We start from the raw sequence: 19765 nt of genomic DNA on the forward strand, positions 1-19765 counted from the left end.
GCAGTGTTATTGCAATGTTGTGTGGGCAACCCAGACAACTGGTATAATCCCTTTATTAACATCTACTGTTACGCTGCTCATTGGAACCGTATAAACTCTACACTAGTTGCACTATAGAGCTACACGTATTCTCACAATAACTTTCACTTGTCGACTTGCAGTACTTTGTACAGTAAAGAAATGGTGGGTTTATGTTGTACCGACGCAAAGAACTACACTTACTTCTTAATAAAATAACTCAATTAAAGTTAACGTGTTTATAAGTATAGTTTTATTTCCATTAAATACAACAAATTCGCCTTTTTAAAATTTTATTTCATACAAACAGTTTGATATATTCAATTCCACCTACAAGATGCCTCCATTTCTTGTTATTAATTTGTTTTCTTAAGATGCATGTTTCTTTGTATTAATCCTTAATATTTGATATGCAGTTCTTTTGTTATTCAACTCTAACCACTTAAGTTACAATATTTTTCCTTCTAGAATCATTCAGCTATTGTGAAAGTCAGTTATATGTATATTCCTAATAATCCAAGTCCTTGAATATCACAGATTTCTTAATGTCAAGACCAGTATCTGGTTATTACAGAATTCGTGGTTTGTACCGTTACCTACTTAAACCTTTTCGTTTTCATGCCTTGTGTGAGTTATTTCCTAAGAGATGTGTTTAACTCGTTATGGGTCTTAGGTAATATTGGACAACCTCTGATAGGTTTGGAAGAATCACCTGTTAAATGATAATCGCTCATCAGTTTTTTATCAAACTACCCAGAACTTTCCACTGTTATAATTCACTGAGATAAATTGCATTCAGGCCATTCCAAAGTCTCTGATAATATGGGTCATTCTTCTGGATATCAGACGAGATTGAAGATGACATATGGAAGAAACAATGAAAAGTTGCCCATTTTGGTATTACTGATACCACTATTGTAGACATTTATAATGTGATATATTCATGGTGACTTTCAACAGCCCACAGCACCCATGTTGGATCGGCCTCCTAGCAGCACCGAATGGTAAGACTTGGGTGACAGGTGAGCATGCCACTATTCACAAGCCTTTTCATAAATACAAGAAAATGTGTATGTCGTAGCTCAATAATAACGTTGAGTTTGAGCAGCCATACACACTAGCACCATTTATATATTAATACATCATTCAAAGTAACATGAGAGAAGACCTATCTTTAGCCAGAAAGTAGGTGATATGGTTGACCAATAAGCTAAATCAACATAGTTTCTTGCTAATATTAACTCTATCGCCATAGATGGCAACTGAAATTAATAGTGGATGATTTTTTTTTATCAAGACAATTATCAGAAATAAGTAAAGTAAAATTTATGTCATCACATTCTCGTAACAGAATTGTGTATCAAGACTTAAAATGCCCCCAAGCAGTTTTTACCAGATAGTGCAAGCTGCTTATCTAGGATGATCCAATACTTGATTCGATAGTATATCTACTCTCCAATCACACCTGTATCTGAAATTTCATTGCAATAGAACTTGTTACAAGAATAACTCAAAGAAGTTAATGACACTACTAATTAAAACGTAGCTATACAAACTGTAGAAGCTTTGTCATCTTCATCATAAGTGGAAATGCAGTTTAACTCCAGATAACCAAAAAAGACATTTTTCCAATACAGTAGGAGAACTTACTAGAATATCTAGCATGACTACTTAGAACAAATTAGATACTATTTTTAATTGAAGTTATGACAGTGAAAGATTAAATGTAGACTTCAGTCAAGTTCAAAGAGTAGAGAAAACCTGTTGTGATTCTGTTAGTGAGATAACCACAAATTGAAAGAGTAGAGTAAACCTGTAGTGATTCTGCTAGTGAGATAACCACAAATTGAAAGAGTAGAGAAAACCTGTAGTGATTCTGTTAGTGAGATAACCACAAATTGAAAGAGTAGAGTAAACCTGTAGTGATTCTGCTAGTGAGATAACCACAAATGACATCCTGCCAGAAGTAACACTGGCATAGAATGCAATCAACACAAACATAATAACCTAATTTAATACAGTCTAGATGAATGTATAAGTGATAAGGTTATTCTAGGTGTGCTACTATTGTTGTTCAAGGATGCACATTGGTAGACTTTTGGCCCCAGCCAAAAAGGAGACAAATGAGAGACTTTGGTTAAAGGAGAAGACGTTTCTTAAAACGAAGACTTAGTTGCATTCTCCCTGTTCATACATGGAAGACATGCTTCAGTCACGTACAGGGAACACATGCTCAGTCACGTACAGGGAACACATGCTTCAGTCACGTACAGGGAACACATGTTTCAGTCACGTACATGGAACACATGCTTCAGTCACGTACAGGGAACACATGCTTCAGTCACGTACAAGGAACACATGCTTCAGTCACGTACAGGGAACACATGCTTCAGTCACGTACAGGGAACACATGCTTCAGTCACGTACATGGAACACATGCTCCAGTCATGTACAGGGAACACATGCTTCAGTCACGTATAGGGAACACATGATTCAGTCACGTACAGGGAACACATGCTTCAGTCACGTACAGGGAACACATGCTTCAGTCACGTACAGGGAACACATGCTTCAGTCACGTACATGGAACACATGCTTCAGTCATGTACAGGGAACACATTCTTCAGTCACGTATAAGGAATACATGCTTCAGTCACGTACAGGGAATACATGCTTCAGTCACGTACAGGGAACACATGCTTCAGTCACGTATAAGGAATACATGCTTCAGTCACGTACAGGGAACACATGCTTCAGTCACGTACAGGGAATACATGTTTCAGTCACGTGTAGGGAACACATGATTCAGTCACGTACAGGGAACACATGCTTCAGTCAGACTAACCAAATTATTCTTTATAGAAATGTGCTAATATGTTTACTATATTAAGATCTTTGATTATAAAAGTGTAGTCATCTGTCTTTCCCACTGGTGTTTTATTTAGTTTACCATGTAAATGGCCAAGAATAGCTTGGAATGTGTGTGTGAGGTGTAGCTACTAGCTCCTAGAAGTTTATTTGATCTCGTGGTGCAACAGACATTGCCCCGTAAACCAAAACCTGAAATCAAACATTAGCTTCATAAATTCATGATAGGCTTTCATTAAATTAAAAAGCTAGAATCCTATCATTGCTGATGTATGGAAGTGCATGTACAGATAACGATATTCTTAATCAACACTATTCAAGTACAGAAGCCCACCTTTATGCAAAATCAGATTTTTCCCATTATAGATAGCAAGTGTAAAAAAAATATAACTTTCTCACAGTCTTCTTTAACTTGATGATTATGAGGGAAACACAAAAGGACATTGTTTTCTGAGTCCGCCTAAGGGTAAAGGTTGTATTAGATATTTACTTTCATCTTGCTTGACCATCTGGATATTCTGGATACTAGCATAATATAGTTGGAGGATCTAACACACATTGCTAACTGGATTGGATAACTCGTCATCTTCTATATTTTAAAAGATGGCACACTTGGTTTAGTCCTTGATTGGTCATACTTTCTACGTACTTTAGTAAAAGTTAACAAGGCTGAACAAGAGAAGATTAGAGAATCACGTAACAGATGAGTTTTTTTAGTTTGTCAGGGAACAAAAACATAGTTTCGTAGAGTCTGGTCTCTTCTTTCAATCAGATGTGAAGCCAAATCCATTTAGTCAACAGTTGAGTTGCCCTCATAGAGAAGATCTTGCATCTTATCTGTTAGAGAGATGCTAAAAGAGACAACATTATAGAAACAAAGTGTTGGCTCATATTCAGTGCAATCATGAATTTTATAAACACCTCAAAGCCAGTTTACCGTTTTGAAAAGATGCCACCTAGCAACCAAAAACAAGACTCAAAAACGACAAAGTCATCTTCTGCCACTACATCTGGACAACAGTTTGAAATTGACGAGCAGATCGTCATTTTTTCAATAGTTCTGTTCCTTATTCTATCACTGGCTGATTTTGCAGAATCTCAACAATATGAAGAGGGCGCTCTATGAAAATTCCAATAGAACTAAAATCAGTGGTACTCGGGTACCAATAACACAAAATATGTCTAACGAATTGCAATAAAACAAACAAAAACACAAAGACATTTCACAAAAACGTCATTTATTAACGACCATGGTTTCACCCATAAACAAATGAATTTTTTTACGATAGATAAAATAGTCTTGTTTGTATATCAGTTCTGTATTTATGGAGTGTCACCAAGTACCACCAGATTGAAGTATCACTTATCTAAGACATTAATCATTTTTTTAGTACTGAATTGAAGTTGGGTTTTCTTAAACTTGTAGTCAAGAAGAGTATGTCGACTGAAACAGAGTATTGTATAGATTTCGTGGGTTGAGACAAGGGTCTACATATAATCTGATAATATTAATTTAACAAGTTTATATTAAACAGCATAGAGCAGGAGTTTGTACACAAATGTTTTAACTATGTTTAGAAAAATCATGAAAATGTTATTTGATGAGTTTTAACTGTGTGTGTGTGTGTGTTTTACATCATTAAACCATCTACTATGTCCATTAGGGAGAAATCCAACCCCTGACTTTAACGTTGTAAATCTGTTGTAGTCCCCACTGGGGGATTTAGTGTTTGAAATAAAAATCATGTTTTCATAAACACCTTTAATCTAACAATATGACTACTTTATGACTATTTTATTTCAGTTGCGGACATTGAGACACGAGTATTAATTCCTTATATTTATTTCAACGTATGTCGCAATATTTTCTTTCATTCGATGTCAGTCTTCGTTCAGTTGTTTATGTATTGCTTACAATAAAAAGATACATCCAGACGATTTTTTTCCACCATTTTATTTGTGAAAGAGAAGTCTTATTATCTATATTACGTTTCGTTTACTTTCAATATGTCTCAGTATATTTTGTAAACGTTCCTTAAAACTCAGTTTTTCAGCGCAAAATCCCCTTTTTCTACTGAACACTTTGTTCCACATAGAACACTGTGTCTAGAGCTTATAAAATTTTATCATAAATTGATACATTCTTGAGTGCCAGCACGAGCTTAGTACCATATCTACATAGACGATGTCCAGACAAAAAATAATGAAAAGACTTTTGAAAGCTTAAAAGAAAAAGAACGCAAGTGTTCCTAGTTCAATTGAAAAATTTTACTTTTATGAGTATTTATGCTCAATAAATGTCCGTGTTGTGTCATCTAAACTTTTATGTTATTCTTAAATAACTTTGCTAATGTAGTCAGTTAACTACAGTTGCCTTGTTGCTTGCATTAAAGGTAAACAACAGAAACGGCTATATTTCTATCATGAAGAAGTTTCACATGTGTAGAACAGAAAATAAATCAAACTTGACCTACAGCAGCCCCTAGCGGTATGTCTCCGAACTTATAACTCTAGGAATCAGGTTTCGATACCCCTGTGTGTTTAAAAACAAATAAACAATCTAGAATCGTCTGAATTATTTTTATTAGAATATCATATTAAAGCCGATACGTGTGAGTTGTTCCACGCTCTTTAAATATCAATGTGACTAGGTCTAATTTGTGTATTTTAAATGCACAAACACGTTGGTTTGACTAGCAAAATTACGCACATGTATTAACTCTAACGCGATAAGGCCTAATTCAATAATAAACGAACTGCACTGTTTCGACCATTCAGTCCTGGTTTAAAGCTTGGTTATTGATCGAGAGACTTTCCTTTATCAACACTTCCTGTTCCTCATTTGTTTGACGAGAACCTCAGTTTCCTCCAATAAACACATTCGTAACACTACCACGTGCAAACTTCTTAATGCTCAAAAATGACATGAATCTTAAAGTAGCATATTCTTACATGCGGACTGTTAACCACGTTGTGTTGGGACCAGTATGAATTTAAAACATTTAATAAATTGTGTTCACATACCACATTAGAAGTTAAGAATTTAAATTCCACGCAAAGCCAATCAGAGAACAGGAACTGAGTACAAAGAAAAAAAGTCCATTATTCTATAAACTTAAATTGGAATTAAAAGGACATAACAACGTAGTTTATCTATTTTTTCCGCTCTCATTTTTATATTATGTATACGTATACGTAATGGAGTATGACAAATGAAATGGCCTTACACCTACTTTACTTCATTAAATAGAGAAACGTATATTAAATCATGATATTTATTAGCAAATGGTTTATTCTACAGTAAAATACCACATTACCCTTCAATATTATAACTTTTGTATTGTGCGGCCGATAAAGGCACTTCTTCAAATGCTATTTGATATATTCGAGGATTTATTTTCATATTACGCTCATACAGACAAATATTACGACTTGTTGCAACTCCCAAATTATTATATGTTATATAGGCCTATACAATAAAGTGATAAATTGTTCCCCCATGGCTTGAAAGGGGTGAAAAGAAAATTTCTAGTGAGATACAAATAAATTTTGATAATAAATAAAAGACATAGCCCAAATAGCTACTTGCGATAATCATGTTTGTGCTCAAAATAATAAAAAATATTTGTATCTCCGACGTCTTCCAATAGTTTGAGTGCGGTGCTTCTCCATACTGGATACTTGGGGGAATCCATAGTTACGTCATCAGTGCTTGTCAGCCAATCAGCGCTCGCGTAGATGGGTATTTTTCGTTTTCTAAGCGGCATAGAAACACCAATGCGATCGTTCACAAGTGGAAAAAAAAGAGGCTTCGTTCACCAGATTGTCTTGTTTCTGGTAAATCTAAAAGGACTAAAACTGTGAATCAACAATTTAGGAAAGGGTATAGTGCAAAATATCTGGTCATTGGATCAAAAGTCAGTGACAGTCATGCGTTTTGTACAGTTTGTCACATCGATTTTTCTGTGTCACATGGTGGGATAAACGATTGTTCCAGACATACAAAATCGGCATCTTGCCAACAAAAGGCTGAGGCGAAGACAAAAACGATGCAGATAACGACATTTATGAGTAAGAATTCAGAATATTAAACCATAAATGTAGAAGTGATGTTCACGCAATTCGTCATTGCTCATAATTTACCCCTAGCTGTAGCCGATCATGCAGGACATCTATTCAGAAAAATGTTCCCAGACTCTGATATAGCGAAAAAATATGGCTGTGCTAGAACCAAAATTACAATCATTGTACAAATGTTGGGTTGTGAAGATGACAAAATGATTTCAAGCATACTTACTAACAGTGTTTACAGTTTAGCCACAAATAGATCCACAGACATGGATGACTCAAAACTGTATCCAGTGGTTGTACGATATCTTGACCCTTTGCTTGGAAAAATTGTTTGTTCTCTTTTGACAATGGTGGAATGGAAAGAAGCTTCAACGGGAGAGAATATTTTGAAGCTTTTGGACTACAAACTGACAAAGAGGAAAATTCCATGGGAAAACTGTCTTTGTTTTTCTTCAGACAATGCCTCAGTTATGTCTGGTATAGGTAAAGGTATGATGGAACACATCTCAAGACGACAGCCTAGCATTTACTTCATGGGCTGTGTTAGTCACCTCATGAATATTGCTGCCCAGAAAGCTTCCAGAGAACTGCCCTGCCCAGTTTCTGATATATTGATAGATATCTACTATTTTTTTTTTGACAAATGTGCTAGCAGAAAACAACATTTCAAAGAGTTTCAAGGATTGTATGACAAAGAAACAAGAAAAATCCTACAACTTGTTAACACGAGATGGCTATCACTTGGGGTGTGCCTCAACAGAATATTGGACATGTGGAAACCATTGAAGAATTATTTTCACTGTGAAAAGGAAAAACTAGATTTAAAAGAATCTAAACGTGCAGCTCAGTCAGGCAGCAAGACTTTAACAGTCAGGATATTTTCTCAGCCACACAGGGACACAGTCAAGACACCCTCCCAGCCACACAGGAACACAGTCAAGACATCTTCTTAGCTACACAGGGACACAAGACAACAGTCTCCAAAAGCAGACAAAGAAACATTTGATATAACTCAATATATGTTTAGGCAGTCTGACCTTGAACTAAAGAAGAGACAATCAATGAAAAAAGAGAAGAAAACGAAAGCTAGCAAGGAAGTAACCAAGAAAAGTTATGTGCAGAGCAAGTTAGATAAGTTAACAGTTTTCTTGGACAACAAAATGAACTTGTTATTTTGTCTTTTTCTTCAGTCTGCAATTCCTCTATTTGAGCAAGCTAATTTGATATTGCAAAGAGAAGAACCTTGCATACACATTATGCATAGAACTCTGATTATACAAGTTAAAAATATACTTGTCAGACACATAAAGCCAGAATATCTTGAAGGCAACATCACTGAACTTGACTACAACAATGAATCCTTACACAAATCTGATGAGGCAGTTTCTATTGGAAATGCTGCCAAAGAATACATTGTTAAATATGAAAAGGACCTGGACCTGATCAGCTTCTACACCAGTGTCAAGAAATACTATATTGCAGCTACAAATTGCATGATGAAACATTTCCCTCTAAATGATGAACTTCTGATTCACGCAGAGGTTGCTGATCCAAAACTGAAACTCAGCAAAGATTTCTCTTCTCTACGCTTCTTCACAGACAGGTATCCTGTCCTTGTCAATACACATGAGCAGACACTATTGACAAGTTGGAAGGGCAATATTTGAACTATCAAATTTGATACTTTCTCAGAAACTGTCCTTCAGTTGAATATTGACAAGTTTTGGGTTCAGCTGTCTTCAGTTAAGGATGGAAACCAGAAATATGACATTCTGTGTAGGGTTATGCTTGGAATTCTTACAATCTTCTATTCTAATGCTGACAGTGAAAGGATATTTAGTTTAGTGACTAAAACCAAAAGAAAGTTCAGACCAAACTTGAGCACCTCAGTTTTGAGCAGTATTATAACACACAAGATGTGTATGCAGTCAAATGGACAATGTTGTTATAACTCTCAACCATCCAGAGACATTTTCATGAAAGCAAAGGCTTCAACAGCTGCAAAACTATTACAATAAGTGTCATAAACATTATATTAACTAGTCCTTACACAAAGGCTTTTTCTGCTTGTTGTTTGTGCATGTTCGATGTTGTTTTACCAGTATGTTTGTTACTCTGAACTAAATATAAGACATAATTTCAAAATAATTTATTTTAATTTATTTATTAAATACACAAAACACAGTCATAAATGAGCAATCTATAGCAGTAATAAATAATAATAATATAATAATAAACAGCTTAGAGACATTGGTCAGGCCTAGTAGCCGCAAATGATAAAGGGCTCTGTCTACAGTCATTACGCTCAGTCATTTGAAATAGTTGGCATCTCTGATATTGTGCCTACTGGTTGCAACGCTAGACCAACTTTTCCCACACAGTAATGTTATATATTTCTATAAATGTTGCTTATTGTTGTTGAGGGTTAGTGGCGTACCTTTAAATAAAACTTAAAGTATATTTAATGTGCATGGTATTTTGTTATGGCTTTTGTAAAGTATCTCTAATGTGCATTAGTATTTACACATGGCTTTTATAATGTATCTCTAATGTGCATTAGTATTTACACATGGCTTTTGTAATGTATCTCTGATGTGCATTAGTATTTACACATGGCTTTTGTAATGTATCTCTAATGTGCATTAGTATTTACACATGGCTTTTGTAATGTATCTCTGATGTTCATTAGTATTTACACATGGCTTTTGTAATGTATCTCTAATGTGCATTAGTATTTACACATGGCTTTGTAATGTATCTCTAATGTGCATCAGTATTTACACATGGCTTTTGTAATGTATCTCTAATGTGCATTAGTATTTACACATGGCTTTTGTGTTACATTTAATCTTAAATTTCTTTCCTTTTCTTCTTTATTGAACAGAGTTTTGTTAGTTGTCGTTATTTGACATTAAGCACAAAGATAACTATCTGTGCTCTGCCCACTACGGGTATCGAAACCCGGTTTTTAGCAGTATAAATCCGTAATCGTACCACTGTGCCACGGAAGGGGAGGGTGAGTTTTACTATAATTGTCCTGTTTGCTAACAGATTAGAGATGAATTTATGGGCTTGCAACTATAAAATCCGAGGTTTGATTCCTCATGTAGACCAAGCGCAGATAGCCTCTTATCGAGCCTTGAGATAAAACTAAAAATCAGCTCAGCATTGTTGTAGCCTAACAATAATTGTGGGATCGACATTTAACAATAAATCATTCACATGTATTTTTTATACGCACAATGTTAACTATACAACACTACTAGTTTCGTATCTATCTACATACTAATCTTTAGATCTGAGTGAATCGAAATCTTCCCAACAGCTGGAACATTCAGCTACCTAGACGTTTTGTTTTTATCAAACATTTATCTTGGCTCAGTCTAGGGTTTCTCTTTAGTGAGAATATATAGTCAGTAGATCGGTCACATAAACTTGCTGATTCAATAAAAACTTTCTCTTTCGGTGAAACACTCTCTTTAATAGAAAAATTTAATTCACGTGGGAGACCTCGTTCATTAAAAGCTCCTGTCCATATCTAATACTCTTTACATCTAAAGAAAAAACCAATTCAAATAAATTGTTCTTTTCGATTAAAAGCTATAACTGGTGTATAATAATCCACAAATAAATATAACTTACAATAATTCATAAAGCCCAAACCTTAATATATATCGCATTAAAAACTAACGTGTAACGTTTATATTATTGTATTTTCTTTCGTTAACTATTGCAAGTTCTATACAATTTCATTGTATAGTTTGCTTTGAATTTCGCGCAAAGCTACACGAGGGATGTCTGCGCTAGCCGTCCCTAATTTAGCAGGGTAAGACAAGAGAGAAGGCAGCTGGTCATCACCACCCACCGCCAACTTTTTGGGCTACTCTTTTACCAACGAATAGTGGGATTGACCGTGACGTTATAACGCCCACACAGGTGAAAGAGCGAGCATGTTTGGTGCGGCGGGGATTCGAATCCCGGACCTTCGTTCTATAGTATAGCATAATCTTATTATTTAGATTCGCTTCTGGCAATACCGTTTTTGTATTTACTATTGTTGGTATTTAATGGTTTATTAAATTCACTTGGCAATGTATTCATACTTATATCTGAATATATCATACAACTTGTTCCCATTCTTAGGGTTAGACTTTATTAATTTCGCGGGGACGAATGATATATAACTTTAATAGTATGGTTATACACGCAACATATAATAAATTCTATACCTTCTCTACTGGATCGCCCTGTTTAATGTGTAATTTCTAGCTTACAATTTGCTAAAACAATGGTGTCACTATATATATATAGATACATCCATCTTTTGTTTACTTTTTGTGGGTTTTTTCCGCTACTGCTATTGCGTGTCAGAAACCATTTAGTTTTGATTCCAGATTTATTAACCTTACACAGTCGAGAGCAAGAAATCGATTCTGAGACTTCGTTCGCCATTGTTAGGGAGATTTATGTAGACATTTCTGTACAGTTGTCACGGTTTACTGTGACAGAACAACAGTGTAATCCTCTTTGTATGAGACTTATGTTCTTGTGTGCTTAGTAGTACCTGCAGTTTCTTTCTGTGTAAAACTACTTTCACTTAACTTTTTCCTGACTAGTCTGCACAGTTTATATATACGGCGATCTCTAAGTAACTTATATCAGACTACGTAGTGTATGCTAAACTTCACTTAGCTGTTATCAGACTAGTCTACGTAGTGTATGCTAAACTTCACTTAGCTGTTATCAGACTAGACTACGTAGTGTATGCTAAACTTCACTTAGCTGTTATCAGACTAGACTACGTAGTGTATGCTAAACTTCACTTAGCTGTTATCAGACTAGTCTACGTAGTGTATGCTAAACTTCACTTAGCTGTTATCAGACTAGACTACGTAGTGTATGCTAAACTTCACTTAGCTGTTATCAGACTAGACTACGTAGTGTATGCTAAACTTCACTTAGCTGTTATCAGACTAGACTACGTAGTGTATGCTAAACTTCACTTAGCTGTTATCAGACTAGTCTACGTAATGTATGCTAAACTTCACTTAGCTGTTATCAGACTAGTCTAAGTAGTGTATGCTAAACTTCACTTAGCTGTTATCAGACTAGTCTAAGTAGTGTATGCTAAACTTCACTTAGCTGTTATCAGACTAGTCTTAGTATCATATAGTAACCTTAATTTGATTTATTCAGACTTCTCCTCACAGTGATACGGTATTCTTTATCTAACTTTCAATTTCAACTTTGTACATCCCAAATCATAGTTACAAGTGTTCCATTGGACTTTTATTTTGTTACAGGTATAGTTTCATTTTACTGACTAACTACGCTAATTGGGAGTGGTCTCTGACTTTAATAGTCAGAAGTAGTTTATGGATGCATCTGATAATTAGCGCGTAAAGTCTGTAATGGAATGTTTAACTGATCAACTGACCTGGTCAGTCAACTTTGGCACTGATGAAAGCAGCTATATTCCGTAGTTATTGAAAATAGCCTCTGTGCAGAAGCAAAGGTATAAGGTCTCGGTTTCCCATCATTTATTGCACAATGAAAAAATTCATAGCAACTTAAGTCTTTTGACCACTTTTCTGTTTGTTTCTTTTGTTTTTGTGAATTTCGCGCAAAGCTACTCGAGGGCTATTTGCGCTAGCCGCCCCTAATTTAGCAGTGTAAGGCCAGAGGGAAGGCAGCTAGTCATTACCACCCACCGCCAACTCTTGGGCTACTCTTTTACCAACGAATAGTGGGATTGACCGTCACATTATAATGCCCCCACGGCTGAAAGGGCGGGCACGTTTGACGCGACCGGGATTTAACCCGCGGCCCTCGAATTACGAGTCGAACGCCTTAACACACTAGGCCATGCCTGGCCCCTGGCTTAGTTAATAAGCACTTTAAAAGAAACGAAGCTGTGTTTAAAGCAATGTTCTAGATTTATTTGTTTTATTCTAAAAGAATGCTTTGCTACTGGGAAAATGTTTATTAACAAAGTCAACATGGAAGGTAATTAAAAAGTGAGAAACTAAAATCTATAAATAGAGATAAAAGGAAGTAAGCAAACAAAGCTAGAGATTTATTTCTGAAACTTTTCTGAAACTACGAAATGCGAATTTATACGAAATCTCATGTAAAAATCCACGTGGTTTTGTAAAAAGTTGCTTTAAAAGATACGAAGCTTTAATTCAAAGAGATGTTTTACACGTGTTTGTTTTAATTAAAAAGACTGTTTTTCTACTGGTAAAATGTTACGTGCGTTTAGTGTTGATTGTGTCTTACCCTCGACACATATTTAGTGTTGATTGTGTCTTACCCTCGGCACATATTTAGTGTTGATTGTGTCTTACCCTCGGCACATATTTAGTGTTGATTGTGTCTTACCCTCAGCACATATTTAGTGTTGATTGTGTCTTACCCTCGGCACATATTTAGTGTTGATTGTGTCTTACCCTCAGCACATACTTAGTGTTGATTGTGTCTTACCCTCAGCACATATTTAGTGTTGATTGTGTCTTACCCTCGGCACATATTTAGTGTTGATTGTGTCTTACCCTCAGCACATATTTAGTGTTGATTGTGTCTTACCCTCGACACATATTTAGTGTTGATTGTGTCTTACCCTCAGCACATATTTAGTGTTGATTGTGTCTTACCCTCAGCACATATTTAGTGTTGATTGTGTCTTACCCTCAGCACATATTTAGTGTTGATTGTGTCTTACCCTCGGCACATATTTAGTGTTGATTGTGTCTTACCCTCAGCACATATTTAGTGTTGATTGTGTCTTACCCTCGACACATATTTAGTGTTGATTGTGTCTTACCCTCAGCACATATTTAGTGTTGATTGTGTCTTACCCTCAGCACATATTTAGTGTTGATTGTGTCTTACCCTCAGCACATATTTAGTGTTGATTGTGTCTTACCCTCGGCACATATTTAGTGTTGATTGTGTCTTACCCTCAGCACATATTTAGTGTTGATTGTGTCTTACCCTCAGCACATATTTAGTGTTGATTGTGTCTTACCCTCAGCACATATTTAGTGTTGATTGTGTCTTACCCTCAGCACATATTTAGTGTTGATTGTGTCTTACCCTCGGCACATATTTAGTGTTGATTGTGTCTTACCCTCAGCACATATTTAGTGTTGATTGTGTCTTACCCTCAGCACATATTTAGTGTTGATTGTGTCTTACCCTCAGCACATATTTAGTGTTGATTGTGTCTTACCCTCGGCACATATTTAGTGTTGATTGTGTCTTACCCTCAGCACATATTTAGTGTTGATTGTGTCTTACCCTCAGCACATATTTAGTGTTGATTGTGTCTTACCCTCGACACATATTTAGTGTTGATTGTGTCTTACCCTCAGCACATATTTAGTGTTGATTGTGTCTTACCCTCAGCACATATTTAGTGTTGATTGTGTCTTACCCTCGGCACATATTTAGTGTTGATTGTGTCTTACCCTCAGCACATATTTAGTGTTGATTGTGTCTTACCCTCAGCACATATTTAGTGTTGATTGTGTCTTACCCTCGGCACATATTTAGTGTTGATTGTGTCTTACCCTCGGCACATATTTAGTGTTGATTGTGTCTTACCCTCGGCACATATTTAGTGTTGATTGTGTCTTACCCTCGGCACATATTTAGTGTTGATTGTGTCTTACCCTCGGCACATATTTAGTGTTGATTGTGTCTTACCCTCAGCACATATTTAGTGTTGATTGTGTCTTACCCTCGGCACATATTTAGTGTTGATTGTGTCTTACCCTCGGCACATATTTAGTGTTGATTGTGTCTTACCCTCGGCACATATTTAGTGTTGATTGTGTCTTACCCTCGGCACATATTTAGTGTTGATTGTGTCTTACCCTCGGCACATATTTAGTGTTGATTGTGTCTTACCCTCGGCACATATTTAGTGTTGATTGTGTCTTACCCTCGGCACATATTTAGTGTTGATTGTGTCTTACCCTCAGCACATATTTAGTGTTGATTGTGTCTTACCCTCGGCACATATTTAGTGTTGATTGTGTCTTACCCTCGGCACATATTTAGTGTTGATTGTGTCTTACCCTCGGCACATATTTAGTGTTGATTGTGTCTTACCCTCAGCACATATTTAGTGTTGATTGTGTCTTACCCTCGGCACATATTTAGTGTTGATTGTGTCTTACCCTCAGCACATACTTAGTGTTGATTGTGTCTTACCCTCAGCACATATTTAGTGTTGATTGTGTCTTACCCTCGGCACATATTTAGTGTTGATTGTGTCTTACCCTCAGCACATATTTAGTGTTGATTGTGTCTTACCCTCGACACATATTTAGTGTTGATTGTGTCTTACCCTCGGCACATATTTAGTGTTGATTGTGTCTTACCCTCGGCACATATTTAGTGTTGATTGTGTCTTACCCTCAGCACATATTTAGTGTTGATTGTGTCTTACCCTCGGCACATATTTAGTGTTGATTGTGTCTTACCCTCAGCACATACTTAGTGTTGATTGTGTCTTACCCTCAGCACATATTTAGTGTTGATTGTGTCTTACCCTCGGCACATATTTAGTGTTGATTGTGTCTTACCCTCAGCACATATTTAGTGTTGATTGTGTCTTACCCTCGACACATATTTAGTGTTGATTGTGTCTTACCCTCAGCACATATTTAGTGTTGATTGTGTCTTACCCTCAGCACATATTTAGTGTTGATTGTGTCTTACCCTCAGCACATATTTAGTGTTGATTGTGTCTTACCCTCGGCACATATTTAGTGTTGATTGTGTCTTACCCTCAGCACATATTTAGTGTTGATTGTGTCTTACCCTCGACACATATTTAGTGTTGATTGTGTCTTACCCTCAGCACATATTTAGTGTTGATTGTGTCTTACCCTCAGCACATATTTAGTGTTGATTGTGTCTTACCCTCAGCACATATTTAGTGTTGATTGTGTCTTACCCTCGGCACATATTTAGTGTTGATTGTGTCTTACCCTCAGCACATATTTAGTGTTGATTGTGTCTTACCCTCAGCACATATTTAGTGTTGATTGTGTCTTACCCTCAGCACATATTTAGTGTTGATTGTGTCTTACCCTCAGCACATATTTAGTGTTGATTGTGTCTTACCCTCGGCACATATTTAGTGTTGATTGTGTCTTACCCTCAGCACATATTTAGTGTTGATTGTGTCTTACCCTCAGCACATATTTAGTGTTGATTGTGTCTTACCCTCGACACATATTTAGTGTTGATTGTGTCTTACCCTCAGCACATATTTAGTGTTGATTGTGTCTTACCCTCAGCACATATTTAGTGTTGATTGTGTCTTACCCTCGGCACATATTTAGTGTTGATTGTGTCTTACCCTCAGCACATATTTAGTGTTGATTGTGTCTTACCCTCAGCACATATTTAGTGTTGATTGTGTCTTACCCTCGGCACATATTTAGTGTTGATTGTGTCTTACCCTCGGCACATATTTAGTGTTGATTGTGTCTTACCCTCGGCACATATTTAGTGTTGATTGTGTCTTACCCTCGGCACATATTTAGTGTTGATTGTGTCTTACCCTCGGCACATATTTAGTGTTGATTGTGTCTTACCCTCAGCACATATTTAGTGTTGATTGTGTCTTACCCTCGGCACATATTTAGTGTTGATTGTGTCTTACCCTCGGCACATATTTAGTGTTGATTGTGTCTTACCCTCGGCACATATTTAGTGTTGATTGTGTCTTACCCTCGGCACATATTTAGTGTTGATTGTGTCTTACCCTCGGCACATATTTAGTGTTGATTGTGTCTTACCCTCGGCACATATTTAGTGTTGATTGTGTCTTACCCTCGGCACATATTTAGTGTTGATTGTGTCTTACCCTCAGCACATATTTAGTGTTGATTGTGTCTTACCCTCGGCACATATTTAGTGTTGATTGTGTCTTACCCTCGGCACATATTTAGTGTTGATTGTGTCTTACCCTCGGCACATATTTAGTGTTGATTGTGTCTTACCCTCGGCACATATTTAGTGTTGATTGTGTCTTACCCTCGGCACATATTTAGTGTTGATTGTGTCTTACCCTCAGCACATATTTAGTGTTGATTGTGTCTTACCCTCGGCACATATTTAGTGTTGATTGTGTCTTACCCTCGGCACATATTTAGTGTTGATTGTGTCTTACCCTCGGCACATACTTGCCCTATGCTGTGCATTGAAAAAAAAAGCCAACATTTAAGATAATTAAAAACTGAGAGTTTAAAATTCACAAATAAGAATCACAAAAAGTAAGTAAACTGAGCTGTTGATCTATTGCTTACTATCTACTCAAGGTACAAGTCCCTATAAAAATTGCTGAAATAATGCCTACTTTAACGAGTGATCGCACATAAATTTTACAAAATATTGAGAAAGTAGTTTTAGTGTTAATTTGACCTCTTTAATTTCTGTCATGCTGTGAAATTCTTTAAGTCCTTCACTTCCCACCATAAAAAAATCCGGGGTTTCCCTAGAGTGCATTTTCTAGCGCAATAATTGTAAACAGCCTCGTGAAAGGTTCTCAGTTTTGCTGCTATTGCTTGTCGTTACTCGAGTTGTGACGACGAGAAACCCACTTGAACTAAAAATTTATCTCACGATAGCTTTATTAACCCTAAGAAAGTCGAAACGTTGTTCTCTACTTTATATATCCATATCAGCAGTCTTGAGATACATTGTTACTCCAGCTGCCATTGTTCATCGTTACTTGAGTTTGCTGTCTCTAAGTGAATTTTTGAGACTATATTGAAGCAAGGTTTTAACAGTGGGCGATTACCATAGTATATTTTCCTGGTTAGACGATAGTGGTGATTTGTTTTACTGTTTCCTATACTTAGCTGAAATCGTAAGTTGGTATTCACTGTTTATTACTACATCATATAGTACTGCTTTATATAGTTAATACTATTTTCAACTAGTTGATGTTAAAGTAGAAATTGCAATGTTATTAATCATTTGCGATTTTCGCTAAGTGTGTCGCTGTTGTATATTTGACATACACTACCTGTGTCGTCTTATTCTAACAAACACGTGTACAGCAAGCTTTGGAAGAACATACGTATGTGTCATGTAGTCCTAACAATGTAAGCATTTAACTGGATATGCTTACATTGCATTAAGCTTTGTTGTATTATCTTAGAATATACATTATTAAATTCTAAAGAAATCGCTTTGTTTCAGCTCGGTTTTTGTTGCATTACTCTGTGGCACTGATGGAAGCCGTTCTTTAAAGTGAGCCTTTGGGAAATCTTTATACAGAGTAAAGAGTATACTTTTGTATCTTGTTTGTTGTAACTGTGTACCGGTACATGTGTTTATTCTTCGCTGTACATTTGTTATTTATATTCGCTAAGTTCAACGTGGTGTCTGGGTGGGAAAAAAAGCTAATGCAGCAGTAAATTGATAAAAAAAACATGTAACATTCAACTGAATGCATTTGCACGTATGCAGCTTAAAATGTATTCACTATAAATGAGCACACACAAAAAACTTAGTAAACAAGGCTAGTAAAATTATTAATTTAAAAAGTGAGAATATGGGTCGTCAAAAAGTACAGAGACAAGTTGAATCAAGTGCATAGTTTATATTTTCGAATCTACAGCTAAAAACTCTAAAAAGAAAGTAAACAAATAAGTCTGAAATTAATGTCTACATTATTTTCTCAAGCTATAAATCCTTAATTTGACTCTATGTCTACAGTACTTGTAAGTTTTATTGGTATAAGAATTAGGAACTTATAGCATGAGAAAATAATCTAAATACTATTTTCAAGTTTGTTTATTTAACATTTTTTTAAATTCCCACTTGTAGGTTTGAAAATATAATCTCTATTTCGTCTTTTTAAATTAGCCATTCTTACTAATCGTGTTGCAACATTCGAACTTGGAGTATCTGTAGGAGAGACCCAGTTTTAAAATCTCATATTCAGTCTTTTAACCTCGATTTATATCCATTGGGGTTCTTCATGCTAATGTGTATCCTACTGTTATGAAGGTAACTTTCACACATGTACTTAAGCCTAGGTCACTGAGAAAATCTCTGTTAGATTTTTGTGTTACTTAGCATTAATTTTGAAGAGTTTAGATTTCTTAGCTCAATGACCTATATTGTCAACAGTACTAATCTCATGTATTCTCTTCACAACTTTCGTATGGTTCTTACTAAAACAAATATCACATGGAGTAGGTTTCAACAAGCATTTCTGTTCTGGAAGCCATGATTGAAGCGCCACACTAGTACTGGGAACAGTATGACTGTCAACGTTTTCCTAACTTTTTCTTTATAAATATACTATATTATCCATGGACTTCTATGTATTTGTTATACAGGATGGTATTGGATTTCTACTCTTACATTATAATTCCTTTGGTCAGCTTACACTCTGACTCTGTCTCCTTATATGTTACATTAAATGTTGCATTGAAAACAAAATGCAATTTTGTCAATTATTCTACTGATTATATCACATAAAGTGTTTGATTTGAAATTGGTAGAATTATCAAATTGTTGCATGTTTGTTTTTTTCAGTTTTGGGTCGGATGTTTTACCTTTAAAGATTTAGTTAATCGATAAATAAATAATATAATTTGGCCTACATGGTTATTTATGATAATCAGCTTAATTAACTAAGATAACTTTACGGGTATTCTGGTATAATTATTTCCAGATATAAATATATCTGATTGTTTAGCAACAGGACATGAAATAAATAAGAGGTTCTCATCCAGTGTTAAGTAGCCTTGGTAAAAGCACTACCAAAATATGG

The sequence above is a fragment of the Tachypleus tridentatus genome, chromosome 1 (genome assembly GCF_004210375.1).
Source record: "Tachypleus tridentatus isolate NWPU-2018 chromosome 1, ASM421037v1, whole genome shotgun sequence".
NCBI lineage: Eukaryota > Metazoa > Arthropoda > Merostomata > Xiphosura > Limulidae > Tachypleus > Tachypleus tridentatus.